This window comes from Equus quagga, chromosome 20 (genome assembly GCF_021613505.1).
Source record: "Equus quagga isolate Etosha38 chromosome 20, UCLA_HA_Equagga_1.0, whole genome shotgun sequence".
Taxonomy (NCBI): Eukaryota; Metazoa; Chordata; class Mammalia; order Perissodactyla; family Equidae; genus Equus; species Equus quagga.
The window spans coordinates 33,453,507-33,470,307 of NC_060286.1; the positions used below are offsets into that span (position 1 = coordinate 33,453,507).

The 16,801-nt window shown below is 41.8% G+C and overlaps 1 protein-coding gene across 4 annotated transcripts in view; it reads right to left on the minus strand.

The window, feature by feature from the left end:
* The window catches only part of TC2N (tandem C2 domains, nuclear), a 44,335-nt gene extending 35,310 nt beyond the window's left edge, over window positions 1–9,025 (minus strand). For 2 of the 4 annotated variants that reach the window (XM_046647688.1, XM_046647691.1), the window contains exon 1: window positions 8,943–9,025. The gene's annotated coding sequence lies outside the window, so the exon portion shown is untranslated. Of the gene's footprint in view, window positions 1–5,195; window positions 5,277–8,847 lie in introns of those variants that run through there. The other 2 variants (XM_046647689.1, XM_046647690.1) reach the window with 2 other exon arrangements.
* Window positions 9,026–16,801: the final 7,776 nt, after the last annotated feature.

Here is a 16,801-nt window from a genome sequence, read left to right on the forward strand (position 1 = left end):
TAGAATAAGGGGGGGAAAACTACATGATCATCTCAGTAGATACAAAAAAAGCTTTGAAAAATACAATGCTCATTCAGGACAAAAAATCTGAGCAAACTAGGAATGGAAAAGAACCTTCTCAACATAATAAAGAGCAACTACATAAAGCCTACAGTTCACATCACGGTAACTGCTAAAAGACTGAATGCTCTCGCTCTAACCCCAGGCAAAAGACAGGACGTCCACTCTCACCACTTCTGTTCAACACTGTGCTGGAGATTCTAGCCAGGGCAATTAGGCTAGAAAGATATAAAAGGCACCCATGAAGAAACAACTCTCTTTAGTAACAGACAACATGATCTCGTAAACAAAAAGAGCCAAAGGAATCCATTAAAAAACTACCATAAATAATAAGTTGTGTACTGTTGTAGGATATAAGATCAATCTACGAAAACTAGTTGTGTTTCTATACACTAATAATGAACAGTCTAAAAACTGAAATTAAGAAATCCATTCCATTCATAATAACATTTTTAAAAAAACACCTAAAATCCTTAGGAATACTTTAACAGGAGAAGTGCAAGACTTGTACACTAAAGACTACAAAACACTATTGAAAGGCGTTAAAGAAGACTTCGATAAATAGAAAGACACTTCATGTCCATGGATTGGAAGAAATAATACCAACATTTCAATATTCCCCAAATTAGTCTACAGATTCAGTACAATCTCCATAAAAATCCCTTGTAGCTTCTTTACAGAAACTGACAAGGTGATCCTAAAATTCATATGGAAACGTAAAAGACACAGAATAGCTAAAACAATCTTGAAAAAGAAGAACAAGTTGAAAGACATACTTTCTGACTTCAAAATTTACTACAAAGCTACACAGTAACTAAGACTGTGGTACTGGCATAAGGACAGACACACAGATCAATGGAATAAAACTGAAAACCGAGAAGCAGACCCTTACATTTATGGTCAATTGCTTTTTAACAAAGGTGTCAAGAAACTTTAAGGTGAAAAGAACAGTCTTTCAACAAATGGTGCTAGGACCACTGGACATCCACACGCAAAAACATAAAAAAAGTTAGGACAACTACCTCACACTGCAGGCAAAAACTCAAAATGGATCACAAATCTATGAGTAGGAATTAAAATTACAAAACTTCGAGAAGAAAACATAGGAGTAATACTTTGCGAACGTGGGTTAGGCAATGATTTCTTAGATATGACACTAAAAGCACAAGCAATAAAGAAAAATTCGATATATTAAACTTAATCAAAATGAAAAACTTTGTGCTTCAAAAGACACCCTCACAAAAGTGAAAAGACAACTCAGAGACTGGGAGAAAATATTTGCAAATCATAAATCCAGTAAGGAGCTTATATCTAGAATATATGGAGAACTATTACAACTCAATAATAAAAAGAAAACTAACACAAAAAATAGGCAAAGGGGGCCCACGCAGTGGTGCAGCAGTTAAATTCACATGCTCCACTTTGATGGCCCAGGGTTAATCCGTTCAGATCCCAGGCACAGATCTATGCACTGTTTACCAAGCCATGCTGTAACAGGCATCCCACATATAAAACAGAGGAAGATGGGCACAGATGTTAGCTCAGAGCCACTCTTCCTCAGCAAAAAGAAGAAGATTGGCAATGGATGTTAGCTCATTTTCAATCTTCCTCACCAAAAAAAAAAAATTAGGCAAAGGATTTGAACAGGCACTTCTCCAAAGAAACATCCAAGGGACCAAAAATGCACATGAAAATATACTCAACACCATTAGTCATTAGGGAAATGCAAATAAAAATGAGATAACACTGTACACTTAGCAGAAAGGATAAAATTGCAAAGACTGACGATTCCAAGTGTTTACAAGCATGTCGAACAAGTACAACTCTCGTATTCAACTGGTGAGAATAAAAAATGGTTTGGCAGTTTCTTTAGTTAAACATAAACCTACCATATCATCCAGACATTCCATCCCTAGGTATTTACTCAAGAAAAAAGGAATCATAAATCCACATAAGGACTTGTACACTGGTGTTTTTAACAGCTCTATCTGAAATAGCCAAAAACTGGAAAATCAAACATCTACCAACAGGTGAATAAACAAATTGTGTTATATCTGTACAACGGAATACTACTCAGCAATAAAGGAATTACCAATCTGTGGGCTGGTGTCTTTCCAGCACTATCGGTAGATTTTCCAGTAGTGAAAAAAATTCTCACTCATTATCTTTTTAAATATTGTTTTTACCTATTTTCTATTCCTTTTCTTCCAGAAACTCCAGTTTATTGGACTTTCTCACTATAACTTCTCATTCTAATAATTCTAATTTCCACTCAATCTCTTTTATGTTTTCCATTTCTGTCTCTTTGAGCTGTATTCTGAATGCTTTATTCTGACCTATATTCTGGTTCATTCATTCTCTCTTGGGATTTGCCTAATTGCCTAATCTGTGGTTAAACTCAACAAATGAGTTTTGAGTTTTTTATCACTGCATTTTTCATTAAAAGAAATTACACTGTTCTTTCTTTCAACCAGCTCTGCAGCTCTGTTACTTTTAAGACTCCTGCTCCCTGCATATATTTTCAAACTTGTCTTCTATTTACTTAAATAGCCCAACATAGTCATTTTAATAATCTACGACTGGTAACTCTAACACAAAGTTTTTGTAAGTTTACTTCTAATTATCCAATGTTCTGCTGATTCTTGCTCAGGCAGTTTTATTTCCTTATGCACTTGGTTATCTGACAAGAAATTATTCATTGACCTCAAAACTTTACTGGTAGAACTTTTTTTTAAGTCAAAGATGAAAGCACACTCCTAGAAAGTAGACTTGCATTTGTTTACCAAATCACTTTAAATGCATGTTTTCATAAATAACCCGGTTTAAAAATAGGTGAAGAAAAAAAAAAGGGCAAAGGATGTGAATAGACATTTCTCCAAAGAAGATAGATAAATGGCCAATAAATACAAGAAAAGGTGCTCAACATCATCAGTCATTAGGGAAATGCAAACCAAAACCACAATGAGATACCACTTTACACACACTAGGATGGCTACAATAAAAAAGACAGACAAAAATAAGTGTTGACAAGGATGTAGAGAAACTGGAACCCTCATACATTTTGGTGGGAATGAAAAAATGATGCAGCTGCTTTGGAAAACTGTTTGGCACTTCCTCCAAAAGTTAAACACAGAGTTACCATGTGACCCAGGAATTTCACTCCTAGGTAACTATACCCATGAGAATGGAAAATATATTTCCACATAAAAACTTGTACACAAATGTCCATAGCACATTATTCATAATAGCCAAAAAGTGTATACAAACTCAAATGTCCATTGACTAATGAATGGAAAACCAAAGTGTGATCTATCCACACAATGAAATATTATTCAGCCATAAAAAGGAATACAAAGCAGTAAAAAGTACTGATTCATGCTACAACATGAATAAACCTTGAAAACGTTATGCTAAGTGAAAGAAGCAAGACACAAAAGACCACATATCGTATGATATCATCCATATGAAATGCCCAGAATAACCAAATCCATAGAGACAGAAAGTAGATCAGCGCTTGCCAGGGTTGCAGGGAAGGGGGAAATAAGGAACAACTGTTAATGGATACAAGGTTTCTTTTTGGGGTAAAGAAATGTTTTGGAATTACACAGTGATGATGGTTGCACAATTTCTGAATACACGAAAAACCACTGAACTGTACACTTTAAAACGGTGAATTTTATGGTATATGAATTAGATCTCCAAAAAAACAAGATTTAAAAAAATTCACATTTTGAAATTTTTTAGACCACCATAGTGCTGTGAACTTCCCCCATGGTCTGGTGGCTGAACTTCCTAAGGACGGGGTTTCCCCCTCTGTTTGACTTGGCATCAAAGCAACTTTCCCTTCAGATCCTTGAAGGAGGGAGAGTGAGTTTTCATCCTTTCCATGACATCACAGACCTTTGGGATCGCAGAATTATGGCCAGAAAGTCTCTTGTCAGCCTACCTCGAATGAGCCCTGGGATGACTTCTCACCCCGCCTCCCATCCTCCAAATCCACCAAGCTATCCAAATCCAGGCAAGTTCCCCCAGTTTAGCAAATGCCCTCAAAGTAAAAAAGACTTAAGGGCTCCTTTAGTCTCTCAGATTTTCAGCTTTCTTTTAGATTTTGACATAATTCCTAAATACCTTTAAAAAAATTTTAATACAGCATTCTTGGCTATTTTTGGTGTGAAGGTTTTTCTAAATATCTTAACTATATTCCCCAAATGAAAACCCTATAGTTACTTTTCAAGTTAAAATTAAGTCTAGTCAGTTAGGGCAGGATTTGTAAAAGCCAAAGTCTGGCGCAGTCTACATTAAACACCTTCGGTAGTACCTGGGATGGCGGGTGATTACTGCAGATGTTTAAGACTTAAACAACACATTACACTCCGATGACAAGTTTATCTTAGAAAACAATTAAACATTAATTTGAGGGGGAGTCATGGGTGGGCGACTTGTTCTCTTAGGTATCAAGGCTCTTTATACAACTAAAATAAATAAGATTGTGGCAAGGATACACCAAGAGAGCTAAGAAAGAACAGCCCAGACACATATGCACACATATGGAAACTTGACATGTGACACTTACAGATCACTGGGAAGAAAAACAGAATATTCACTAACTGATGCTGGGAAAGACCCATTACCCATATGGGAAAAAAATGAAACGAGACCCCCACTTCACACCACAAGAAAATCATTTTCACATGGATTAAGGACATAGACACGAAAGGTAACATTTTAAAGCTTTCAGAAGGAAACATCAGACTATATCTTTATGACCTCAGAGCTGGGAAAAATCTGTCAAACAAGACGCCAAAAGCACAAACCATAAGGAAAAGGCTGACATATTCAACTACATTAAACTATAGAACGTGCCCATCAAAAACCACTATAAAATAAAAAGACAAGATACCAGGAAAAAGATATTTGTCACATGTACAACTGGCAAAGGATTCGTATGCAGAATATACATGCAAAAAAAAACCAACTTCTGGAAGTCACTTTTAAAAAGGCAAAAAAATAAAATAAAAAATAGGCAAAAGACATAAACAGACATCCCAAAGAAGAGGAACTATGAAAGATTCAACATCAACAGTAATTAAGGAAATGGAAATTAAACTCACAATAGGATACCATCTCTCACTCACCAGATTGTTGAAAAGAAAAAAATCAGATAATTACAAATATGGTTGTACAAATGTCTCAAATGTTGGTGAGAAAGGGAACAAAGTGGACGCCTAACATCCTGCTTGTGAGAGTAGAAACTGGCACAACCGCTTTATAAAACAATTTGGTATCATCCAGCAAACCTAGAGATCCACAACTCCACTCCTGGGCAAAAAGCCAGAGATATTCCTGCACACGGACACAAAAAGACATGGATTAGAACTGTCACAACGATTCAGGTTTTGGGGTTGGTTTTTTTGTTGCTGAGGAAGATTCGCTGTGAGCTAACATCCACTGTAACTCCTCCTCTTTTTTTGCTTGAGGAAGATTCGCCCTGAGCTAACAACTGTGCCAATCCTCCTCTATTTTTCTGTATGTGGGACACCTCCACAGCACGGCTGGTGAGCACAGTAGGTCTGTGCCTGGGATCCGAACGGCGAACCTGGGCCACCCAAGCGGAGCATGCAGAACTTCCACCACTCAGCCAAGGGGCCAGGCCCAACAAGTCAGTTTTTAATGGCAAAAGTAAAAATTAAAATAAAAAAAGAAGACTGAAAATACCCCCAAACATCCATTAACAGGAAGATGGATATACGGTGGTAAAGCCATACAATAGAATAATATAGAGCAATAAAAAGTAAACAATAACACATCCACATAGATGAATCTCACATTATATATGTTGTGCAAAAAAAAAAGTGATAGAACAGGCAAAACTAAATAATACATTATTTAAGAATATATAAATATGCAGTAAAACTTTACAGAAAATCAAGGAGCATGGAAAGAGAAAGACAATCTGGACTTCAAAAATATTGATTATGTCTTATTTCTAAAGCTTGATATGCGTACAGGAGCATTTATTTTATTTGTATTCTCTAGATCTGTAGATATCTCAAAAGTACTGTTTCCAGTTGTTCCCCATCCTTGTCAACACTCAATTGTTTTGGCCTTTTCCATTTTAGCCATTCTTTTCACATTCCTAAAGAAAATACACATAAAACTACTTGTCTGAACAACAACAAAAAAATTAAACTTTCAAGGCCAGCCCAGTGGCACAGCGGTTAAGTTTGTGCATTCCGCTTCAGTGGCCTAGGGTTCGCCAGTTCAGATCTCGGGTGAGGACCTACGCACCGCTTGGTGAGCCATGCTGTGGCAGGCGTCCCACATATAAAGTAGAGGAAGATGGGCACGGATGTTAGCTCAGGGCCAGTCTTCCTCAGCAAAAACAGAAGGATTGGCGGCAGATGTTAGCTCAGGGCTCATCTTACTCCAAAGGAAAAAAAAAAATCAAACTTTCAATGAAGATGGAAGGGAAACTCATAAAGAAATTTTAACCTAAGAGCATTTTCCCTTGAATGCGTAATAATAGTTGAAGCAAAGGCCCTATCTGATGTATGCCTCATGGATCCTGACTTTGACAAAATATCTGATGTCTACAGAAGACTTTTAGGAGAGTCACTGAGATATACATGAAAGAATCATATGACTTAAACGTGAAGAGTATCAAAGTACTAGAACTCAGGTGAAATACAATCCAACGGTTTGTTAAAGGATGACTAACACTGATAACGCCTGGACCCCACAGACCAAAATACCACTCAAATAGTGTGCATGAGTCGAATAGGGGGAGATGAAATACTCTCCTATAATATATCCAATGCTTAGTTACTGGCTCTCAGCTTCTGCCACTTGACCACGAGAGAGGCACATGCCGTGAGGCACACTTTTAATTCTACCATCCTTATATTCTCTCCAATATGACTACAAACTCCTACCCGCCTGTCACTTCTCCTTCTAATCTTTGTTTCCCAAAATGAAGATTCCACATTCACTATCTTTATTTCTTCATCCTCTATTTACTCCTCATATTCATTCAGATTTGGCTTCCATCCCTATTTTAAATTATGTTTGCTGAGATCAAGGACCCCCTTCTAACTTTCAAAGCCAATAGGCACTTTATCAGCTCCTATATTCCTGATTGCTCTGACTCTGAGATAGATTTCTCTCCTCTTTAAAACTCTTTCCTTTCCTGGCTTCTACGACACGACTATCTGTTAGTTTTCCTCCTTCTTTCTTGAATGTTCCTCTTCAGTCTCCTTGGCTGTCTCTACCCATCACTTAAATATTGGTGTTTCCCATCCTTTATCTTCCTCTCTTCTTACTCTTACTTGAATGATTTCTTCCGCTCTCACAGGATTAACTACCACAAATCCACGGATGTCTCCAACATCTACAACTCTGAGCCTGACTTCCGAAAACCCTGATACCAATATACCCAAATGCCAACTAGACAGCCCTGCCAGATGTCTTACAAGAATCTCAAGCTCATTTTCCCTCAACCAAATTAATTTCTCCATTTGTTAGTTTTATTCGTGAACACACAACTATAATTCAAGTGGAGCAAATAAAATACAAGAGATACTGTAAACACTCTTTTTCTTCAAAGGTTAAAAAAGCACAAATTTTTATGAAGCCTTTTCACCCTAGGTACGAAGGTAATTCACGTCATTAGCAAAAACTACAAAATATGAGATGACAAAAAGCAAACCTCAAATCTCAGCTCTCAAAGGCAAGAAATATCAACATTTCCTTCCAGCAAAAACAATTCTTAACCATGGTAGTTACATATCAAAATATTAAACTGGTAAACAGGAGGTGTTGTCAACTCAGTATTTCCAGGCTATTTTTTGCAGTATTAATAAGGAAAAAAACATAACTCTATTACTATCTACCTGGAGTGAAAATTAGTATAATATTTTAAGTACAAATGCAATCATTTTACATGCTGTATTTGAAATACTCCAAGGAGTCAATGTCTTTGGTTGGCATCTACTTTGCCCATACCTGGACATCTGTCTGTGTGCAATGCACTTCATAATTCATCCAGAGTATTTTCCTCTATTTAAAGTAAACCATAGCAAAGAAAGAAAAAGAAAAACTAGAAGGGATAGAAGCCAAATCTAAAATCTAGCTGGGTAGATAATTCGTGCTTTGCAAACCACAGGAAACTGACATTTTAACACCCCTTCGCCGCTTCAAAAAGTTTCGGAAAAATCACACATAACACCCCTCGGCCAACCTGTTCTCATCAGACTCTCCAGACGGAGAGGGGTGCCTCCCTCTCTCCCGGAGCCCAGAGCCCACCTGCGGCCGGGGGTCGGGAGCGCGCGCCCAGGCCCGCGCTGGGGTCTCCCCTCCTCCGGCCCCGGGCCCACGGAGAGGACCCGCGAGCCCGGGCAGGGCGCGCCTGGCCCGGCCCCACCGCCCACCGCGCTCCACGGGGCGGGTCACTGCCCTCCAGCCCCGGCGATCGCGCCTGCAGAGGGGTCCTAAGCCCCTCAGGCCTCCAGGGAGCAGGCGTCGCTGGGGAGCCTGGGGAACAGCCTCCCGGGACCCCCAACCAAGGCGACATTTAAAAAAAAGTTCAAGCAGATGAAAAACCATGCCTAACAGTCGCTCCACACCCAGCCCCGCGACGCCGGGGGCGAGGGGGCCACGCTGCGGACGCAGGGGTCGCTCGCACAGCCCCACACCAGCCACGCGAGTCCCACCCGGAGGCCAGGGCCGCGGCCGCTCGAGGCCCGAGCCACGCGGCGCGCCCCGGGAGGCGCCCCGACAGCGGCAGCGCACCTGAGCCCGTCGGCCCCCTCCCCGCCGGGGCCGGGGCCTCCACGCACGGCTCTCGGGGCGCCCCGGCTCCACCACGCGCTGACGCGCCCAGTTACCTGCTCGAGGCCGCGGGCGCTGCGCTCTGCAGTAGCTGCCCGGGGGAACCCAGACTCGGGTCACCTCGCGCGGCCGCGCCCCGAGGCCCCGCCCCCGTCCCCCTAAGCCCGCCCCGCCCTCCATCGGCCCCGCCCCCTCCACAGGTCCGTCCCGCCCCCAGGTCCGCCCCGCCCCCTCTCCAGGTCCGCCCCACCACCCTTCCGGAGGTGCGCGCCGAGGGGCGGGGCCGTCGGCTGGCTCGCGCACCTGAGCAAGGTGCGCCTGCGCCCTCTACTCCTTTCCTCGTCTCTCCAAGCAGCAGCTGTCAAGTGCTCCCTCTGGAAAGATCTAAAATGGAGCTGGGCAGTTTGAAGTGTGTTGAGGGATCAGAAGGGAGATAGAAGGGGTATGGAGGGAAAGCCATTGGCCTGATGAACCTGTTTGAATAGGGAAAGAAGGAGCGGTATTTCTTGTCAGAGAGATTTCTGCATCCTTTTCTTGCGAGTGGAGAAACTTTTCTTAGTTGCAGTGTTACTGGACTTTAGTGTTTATATCCTAATTATAAAGTCTTTGAGAATCAGCCCACATCTCTTCACTTTTGTGGCTTTGCCAGCAGTAGGTCTGTTGGAAGGAATCCTATATCCGCTACCACGGCTCGCCCCCATTCTACGCTGGACGGCCCTCTAGCACCCTGACAGGGAGTTGCCTCGCCTTTTTCTTTTATGCCTCCCATGGTGGGAATCTCAACACTGTACTTGGGAAGTTGTTGAGTGAATTCCTGGATTATCTGCTGATGATGGCTCAGTTTCTGAGGGGCTGATAGATTGTAAACTGAAATAAAGGTACTTTTCTTCCCGGAGAGCAGTCTTTCTCCAAGCACGTTCTCTTCATCTGCAGTCCTTAGGGATGCTGGAGTGGGGGTGAGATGGGGTGGGGATGGGGGGTGGCAGGCAGTAGGTCTCAAGATCAAATTAATCTGGGGAAAGAGACAGGGTATAGTTGCTCTCCTTGAGATCACGACTCATTTACAGTCCTTAGAACTGTGTTTTACTTTGTATCATCCTATATTTCCCAAATTTATTTGACCCGAAGAGTGGTAGAATATGTCACCCCAAAATATGCCACTTTGGCATAAGGATGTTTTGAGTTAAAGGCATTTGAGAAACAGCAGATGCAAGGAGGGCACTCTGACTTTCCTTTTCCTTGCTGAAAGCAGGAGATGGAGCTCCCATGTGAAAGATGTCCTCTCTTTACCAGGAGGAAAGAAACTCTCATCACCAGCGACAGAGGAGCGAGGACAAAGGAAATCTATACAAACAAACCTTGTTAGACTAACCCTCATCTTCCTACTCATTTCTCCACCATTAACTGATCTGGCTCAAGCCCCTTTGTCTTGTCACCTTTTCATTATTTACCACTCTTTGTCCAGCTTAGTATATAAGTTTAGCTCTAACTGCCTCTTCAGGTCTTCATTTTCCTGTGGGTGCTCCTGTGTACATGTTAAAATCTGTACGCTTTGCTTCTGTTCATCTGCCCATGTCAATTTAATTCTCACTTCAGCCAAAAACCCTAAGAGGGTAAAGTTTTGATTCCCTTACAGAACATACAACTCTCTTCTTGAGAAATGCCTGTTTCCATCCTGGGGCGTTAGTGTTTCAACACACACTTCGATAAACACTGTTTTAAAGTCCTAGTACATTCACTTTCAGTAATTCTTCACCCTGTGCACAATGTGTGCAAAGTTCTGTACTGTTTGCACAAAGCTTTCAGGTGAGTCACCTCATTTAATCATCACAATTGTGATGTAACTTATTTTCCTAGTTTTACAGTTGAAAATATTGAGGGTCAAACAAACAGTGGTTGCCCAGGTATAGAGTCGAGATTGATTCCAGACTTCAGACACCAAGGCTTTTTAAATATGTATTACATAAAATATATACATATGAAGTGCTCTACTTAAGGGTCAAATGAGAGAATACTCTGTCTTTCTCTCTCTCTCATTTGACCCTCAGGTAGAGCACATCCTGGGTTAGAAACCTCCAGATCCATGTGTTAACTCTCAAAGACAAGGACCTTTATCTATCTTTTACTCCGTGCAGCCCCTGATTTCAGAGCGCAGGGCACCAAAGTGTCAGTCCAATGTGCGGAATGAATGAAGAGTGAATGAATGTGTGAATGCTCAGTCACACTTACTGAAGTGGACTGAGTACTTGGGTCCCTAACTGAACAACCTTAACAATCTCCTCTCTCATGCAGAAGTCCCCAGAGCAAGAGCTTCCCAAACGGTTCTTAGTTTCTTTCCATCTACCGTCTAACAAGTCTTCCTCAGAGGAATCCACTCTGTTGGCAGATACAGTTCTTTGAAAACAATGAAACCACTTCCTTTGTTTTCTTTGAGACGGGCCTCCTTCCTGTTCCATTTTCAGAGACAAGGCTGCATTGATATGAATGAAGGATATTAAACAGCTTTATGCGCTCATGTTTAACCTCTTCCCATAAAATGATGGCAGTTGCCGCATTCTGAGTGGGTTTTTGTTTGCTTGTTACTGTTAAACATGAATGTTTTTAATGTTTAATGTCATATTATTTGAGGCAGACCTGCAGAGAAAAATAGATTTTGGTTGATGTGCATAACACCACTGTTTAAATTTGCTGTGCATATTAATTCTTTCAATCGATAGAGACAAATCACTTAATCCCTGTCCTAACCCCTCTTCATTCTTCCTTCATTTAGTGCAGTTTATAAGTGCTTTGTGCCTCAGTCCAGCCCTGCCGCTCCAGTCTCACCTCCCACTACCCGCCACTGCACAGTTTTGACTTTCTGAATTAATTGCAGTTCTCTAAATTGCCAAGTTTGCACTACCGTTCCCCTTACCTCTATTTTATGGGTATCAACTGGCAAATTCACGTTCATTCCACTGAAGTATCACCTCTTCTGGAAGAGGAAACTCCACAATACCCATCTGAGAGTGAATGGGGTGCCCCTCCCCAGAGCATGCCCAACACAACCCCTCCACAACTCTATCACGGCACCTACACAATACTGTGGTTATTGGCTTCTTTTCCCCCTTCCTAGTAAATTCATTCCATGTGAGTTGCCAATCAACAGGAATTATGACTTCCACCTGTTTCCTGACCACATAGCACAGAGCACCTGACGTGTAGAAAACAACCCAATATTTGTTGAATGAATGAAAAACAAATCTTTAAAAGAATATGAATTCCTAGAGTGCTTGTGAAGTAATTTCGCAAATATAAATGGTCATATGAATACAATAGGGGTGGCATACAGATTTCTGCTTCCCCCAAAATTATTTCCTTCCTATTTTCTGCCTTAGAAAAACATAACAGCAGAAGCCTATATATAGTCGGTTATTCATTTATTCGTTCAACAAACATTTTTGAGTACCTATGGTGTATGTACAGTCCTAAGCACTTGCTTCAGAGAGAAAGTGACAATTCAGCTGAGTCATGGATGCTTGCCAAACCTGGATTCCTTTTCCTGGCCTCAAAGCCAAATTACCTTGTCCATTTCCCTTGCATCTAAGTAAGGCCAGTTCTCATCAATGGAATTCGAGCAGAAGTAGAGTTTTGTTTCTGGGTCTAGGCAACTAAGAACTGGTGAGGCTTCTTCCCCTTCTCTTCCTCTTCCCATTTCTTGACCACCTTGGACCATTGCTAAGCCATTGCTAACCATTTCTAAAGCTGAAAGTACAACCAGATGGAAGAAGTCAGAGTCCGTGATTGACTTCATGGAATGAAGCTCCCTCTACCACCCACTAATCTTGATTGAATTGTGATGTGAGTGAAAAATAAACTTTATTGTGTGAGCTACTAATGTTTGGGGATTTTTTTTGCCCCAGCAGCTAGCTTTACTTACTCTGATTAACACTGTCATAAATGACATGCACATTACATAAAACACTAGAAAACATTGTCTCTTGTTCTAAGCATTGCATGGAAGACATGGAACATGAAAACTTATCAAACAAGGTACTAAGGCCATAGAGACTTCAAGTTTGTCCCAAGTGGTTAAAGAAAAATCTTTATGGATACACAGCTCTTTGTTCTCTTTCTCAGGTGGCCACCCGATCAGAATGCTAACATCTTGACCTGAAAACAAGCATAGAGTCACCATGACATCATCTTCATCATCTTAATCAGCCTTTGTCAGTCTCTTTCATGCACTTTGAAGGGTTTCCCTGAGTGAGCTCAAGAGGTCCAGTGTTACTCCAATTAGAGGATTGTCGATGCAAATAATCCATAACCAATCTATAAATGAAAATTGGGTTGAGTTTATTATTAGCCAGATCTGAGGACCATATAGCCCGGGATCACAAAGGAATGGAACACTCCAAAGAAGTGGGGGTGTACAGAGTGGTTATATACCATCAGAGAGCAGGTATCGCATATGACTGGAATGTCCCTTTTACAACAGTCACAAGATTGCCTAGCTGACACAGGGATTCACACAGCACCTGTTGAACACAGCAAGTGGCAGGTCTGTGGTCTCAAGCTGAGTTACCGAAGCAGCTCAGCAATGAATCCCTAGCCTAGGGAGAGATGCTTATCCTTAAGGAAATGCCCAAGTTGGGGAAGTTACATCTTTATCTATCTTTATCTTAAAGGACATTGTTCTTGTCTTCGGGACATAGTAAATGCTTAAAGCAGATGTACAATGCATGCTCAATGGCCACGTCAGGCCTTTTTGGAAAAACAAGATCAGGCTGAATTAGTTTTATACCAAATGCCTTCCTCATATACTCTAATATATCCTATTGCTTGTCATTTATTTGTCAGTATCTATTGAGGAATGATAGAAGGGAGGAGTGAGAAGATAGGCTGTGAAAGCTCTTGAACATCTTACTGAGGAGTTTGCACATTAATCTACAGGACACATATTGAATAAACTAGGGCCTACTCGTGGTGGGATCAGTTTTTTCATTTTCCCTTTTCATTCTTCCTTCATTTTCTTTCCCGGGTTACTGGTGACCACGCAAGCTAAGGTAACAATGGGGAAATGGCTGGTCATAGATGCTCCACCAAGAGACCTAATCATGACAAGGGCCTCTTTTCTCAGTGTCCTTGCCCCACAGTCCCTCCCTCCTCCAAACCCCATTAATCAGTGAAACTTCATAGCACCAAAAGGCTGACAGTCTCATTGGAGGCCTAAACAAAAAATATTCAGCCACTAGGGCAGAAGGCAATGGCAACAGCAGGATCAAAGGAAGGTTATAAAGAAGGAAAAGAAGGAGAGGATTCATGAAAAAAAAAAAAATAGAAGGTTTTCTACCAGCCATAAAATCAACTCACCCAGGCTGGGAAGCTGGTCCAAAGAGGATGAGAGACACGTGGAGCCTGTGGTGTGAAACTGCCCCAAGATTCCAGAACAAAGGCCCCTAGATTTGTTGAATAAAACAGAGAAAGATCTAAATCCCAACTTCCTGTTAATTCTGTATGGATTGGAAGAAATGATTCACACCTGAATTAAATGACTCTGCATTTTTCTGGACTCCATGGGCAATGGTTTAAACTGTGTCAACTTGCTTAAGCCAGAACGACCTTTCCCCAAATTTCTTTCCCTGTGTGGTTCTGAGTTAGATTGACCAAAAAGAGGAATTTGGATAGGATTTGGAAGGTAGCGGTGAAACAGAGCTATTACTCTCTGAAGATCCTCATGATTACACACAGTGGCGGATAAACACAGAGATGCTGGCAGGTTCTAGCTTGTCCTTGCTCCCACACCTAGCTCTTCCTCCTAACTGCTGGCCCGGCTGACCACCAGAGTCTCAGGCCCACCTCCAGAGCTTGGCTGAAGACCTACAGAGGTGACACCTATCCACAGACTTTCCCACAGCCCTCCTTCTGGATACTCCATGAGCAGCTAGATGTGCCCAGTTTCCTAGATTCATTGCAAATTCTGATGCTACAAGTCCACCTGCACCAGGGCTTCATGGGAGCTGGTTAGGAACTTTTCTCTGATCCTTCAATCCCACATCCAGGCCTTTACTTCCCCAGTTTCTCCCACAATTCTGTAAGATCTTATTCCTAATCAGTAATATTTTAGCGATTCTGCTTCCCTGATTGAAGTCCTCTGGTCACCAAGCATGTATTTGGCTGCCCAACAGGAAGGTTATATGGACTGTACTCTCTTCTCTTCCTTTATTAAAGGACAAATGCTGGGGTTATATATAGGAACTACAGAAATCTGGGGAAAAATTACACCTTGGGAGAGGTCTCCCCAAGAGAGGGAGGTTAGTTAGTTGCCCACTGGCTTCATCAGCTGAATTTACCATAGTATGGAAAATGACTTCCAGCTTTTCAAGCTTAGAAACTTTCTTCTTTCTCCCTTTATCGTACTAAGTTAAACTCAGTTGAAGAAGACTCAGTCAGGCTCACTAGAGATTGAAGCAGACAACAGGGCGTGTGTCTATCAATATGGCATGAGAAATAGACTTGTTGCAGGACCCAGACGTTTGTACCTTATGGTCAAAACACTACACCCTGGGGGTCTGGCCCAGTGGCATAGTGGTTAAGTTTACACGTTCCCCTTTGGTGGCCTGGGGTTCGTGGGTTCAGATCCCGGGCACAGACCTACACACTGCTTGTCAAGCCACACTGTGGTGGCATCCCACATACAAAAGAGAGGAGGATTGGCACAGATGTTAGCTCAGGGTCAATCTTCCTCAACAAAAAAACAAAAAACAAAGAAACAAAAAACACTACACCCTGCAGAAACAGCCATACAGGAAGCTAAATGATAATCAGAAGGTTGCCTGGGGAGGGACGTGGAACCAAAATTAAAAGACTTAGGAGGAATATTGAGTGATTAATAGCATCAAGTTATGGTAGCCATCATCAATATTACAGAACAGACTGGCCTCTCATCAGTTGAAGACAAGCTGTGTGGTTCCACTCACCAAGGATACAGCCATAGTCATACGCCTTCTTCTCTGTAGTAGATTACAGCATTGGCCCCAGTTCTTCATACCTCACTGTACCCTTGATTTTGAAGTTCTTTCCACTAAAGGAGTGGGGTATATTTCTCTGCCCCTTGATTATGGGTTCAACCATGTGACTTGCTTTGGCCAATAGAATGAGATGGAAGTAACAGTAGTAAAGTTCTGGGTTTAGGTCTGAAGAGGGCTCATGTGTTCCTGCTTACCTTCTTCTGAGTCTGCCAATGCCTGGGCCAGCCAGCTGGTCCAAGGAGGACAAGGGACTTGGAACAGTCATCTCAGATAAGCCCAGACTAGAGGAGCTCAACCCAAGCTGACCAGAAGACAGGTAAGAAGTGATAGATCATTGTCGTTTTATGTCATGGCATTTGGGGACCGTCTGTTACACAGCAGTAATCACCTGGCATGCCCTCCAACCATGATTTTCTGGGATGGAGTGGAGAAGGTGTTCTTACCCCATTGTGGCCCCAGAGTTCCAGACCAGTGTGCCAGGATCCCCTTCCCAAGTCACTAGGGGGCACCAATTGGGCCAATGGTAATTCAGACGATTCAGCTTTGCACCCTCAGTAAAACTGTTTGACATTTTCTATCCTTTTGATTAGATATAAAATCTAAATATTTGTCGTAGCAGAGGAAAGATTTAAAAACTCTTCAAAAGGCTACTTCTGAATATTAATGGTTGTTTACAAAGGCAACCCAAAATCACTATCTGAAATAAAATTTGAAGCTCATCATTTGTGATTTTTGCTTTCATCAGAGTTTTAGGAAAACTCATACGCCCAGCAAAATCCCCAGGCAGCCTCGGTTGCCAAGACTTTCTTCCCCTCTCTTTAAATCTGCTCCAAGTCCATAAGGAGAATTCATGAATAAATGTGTTTGGCAGATGAACCACGTATCTAAAGACATTCTTTATAACATTG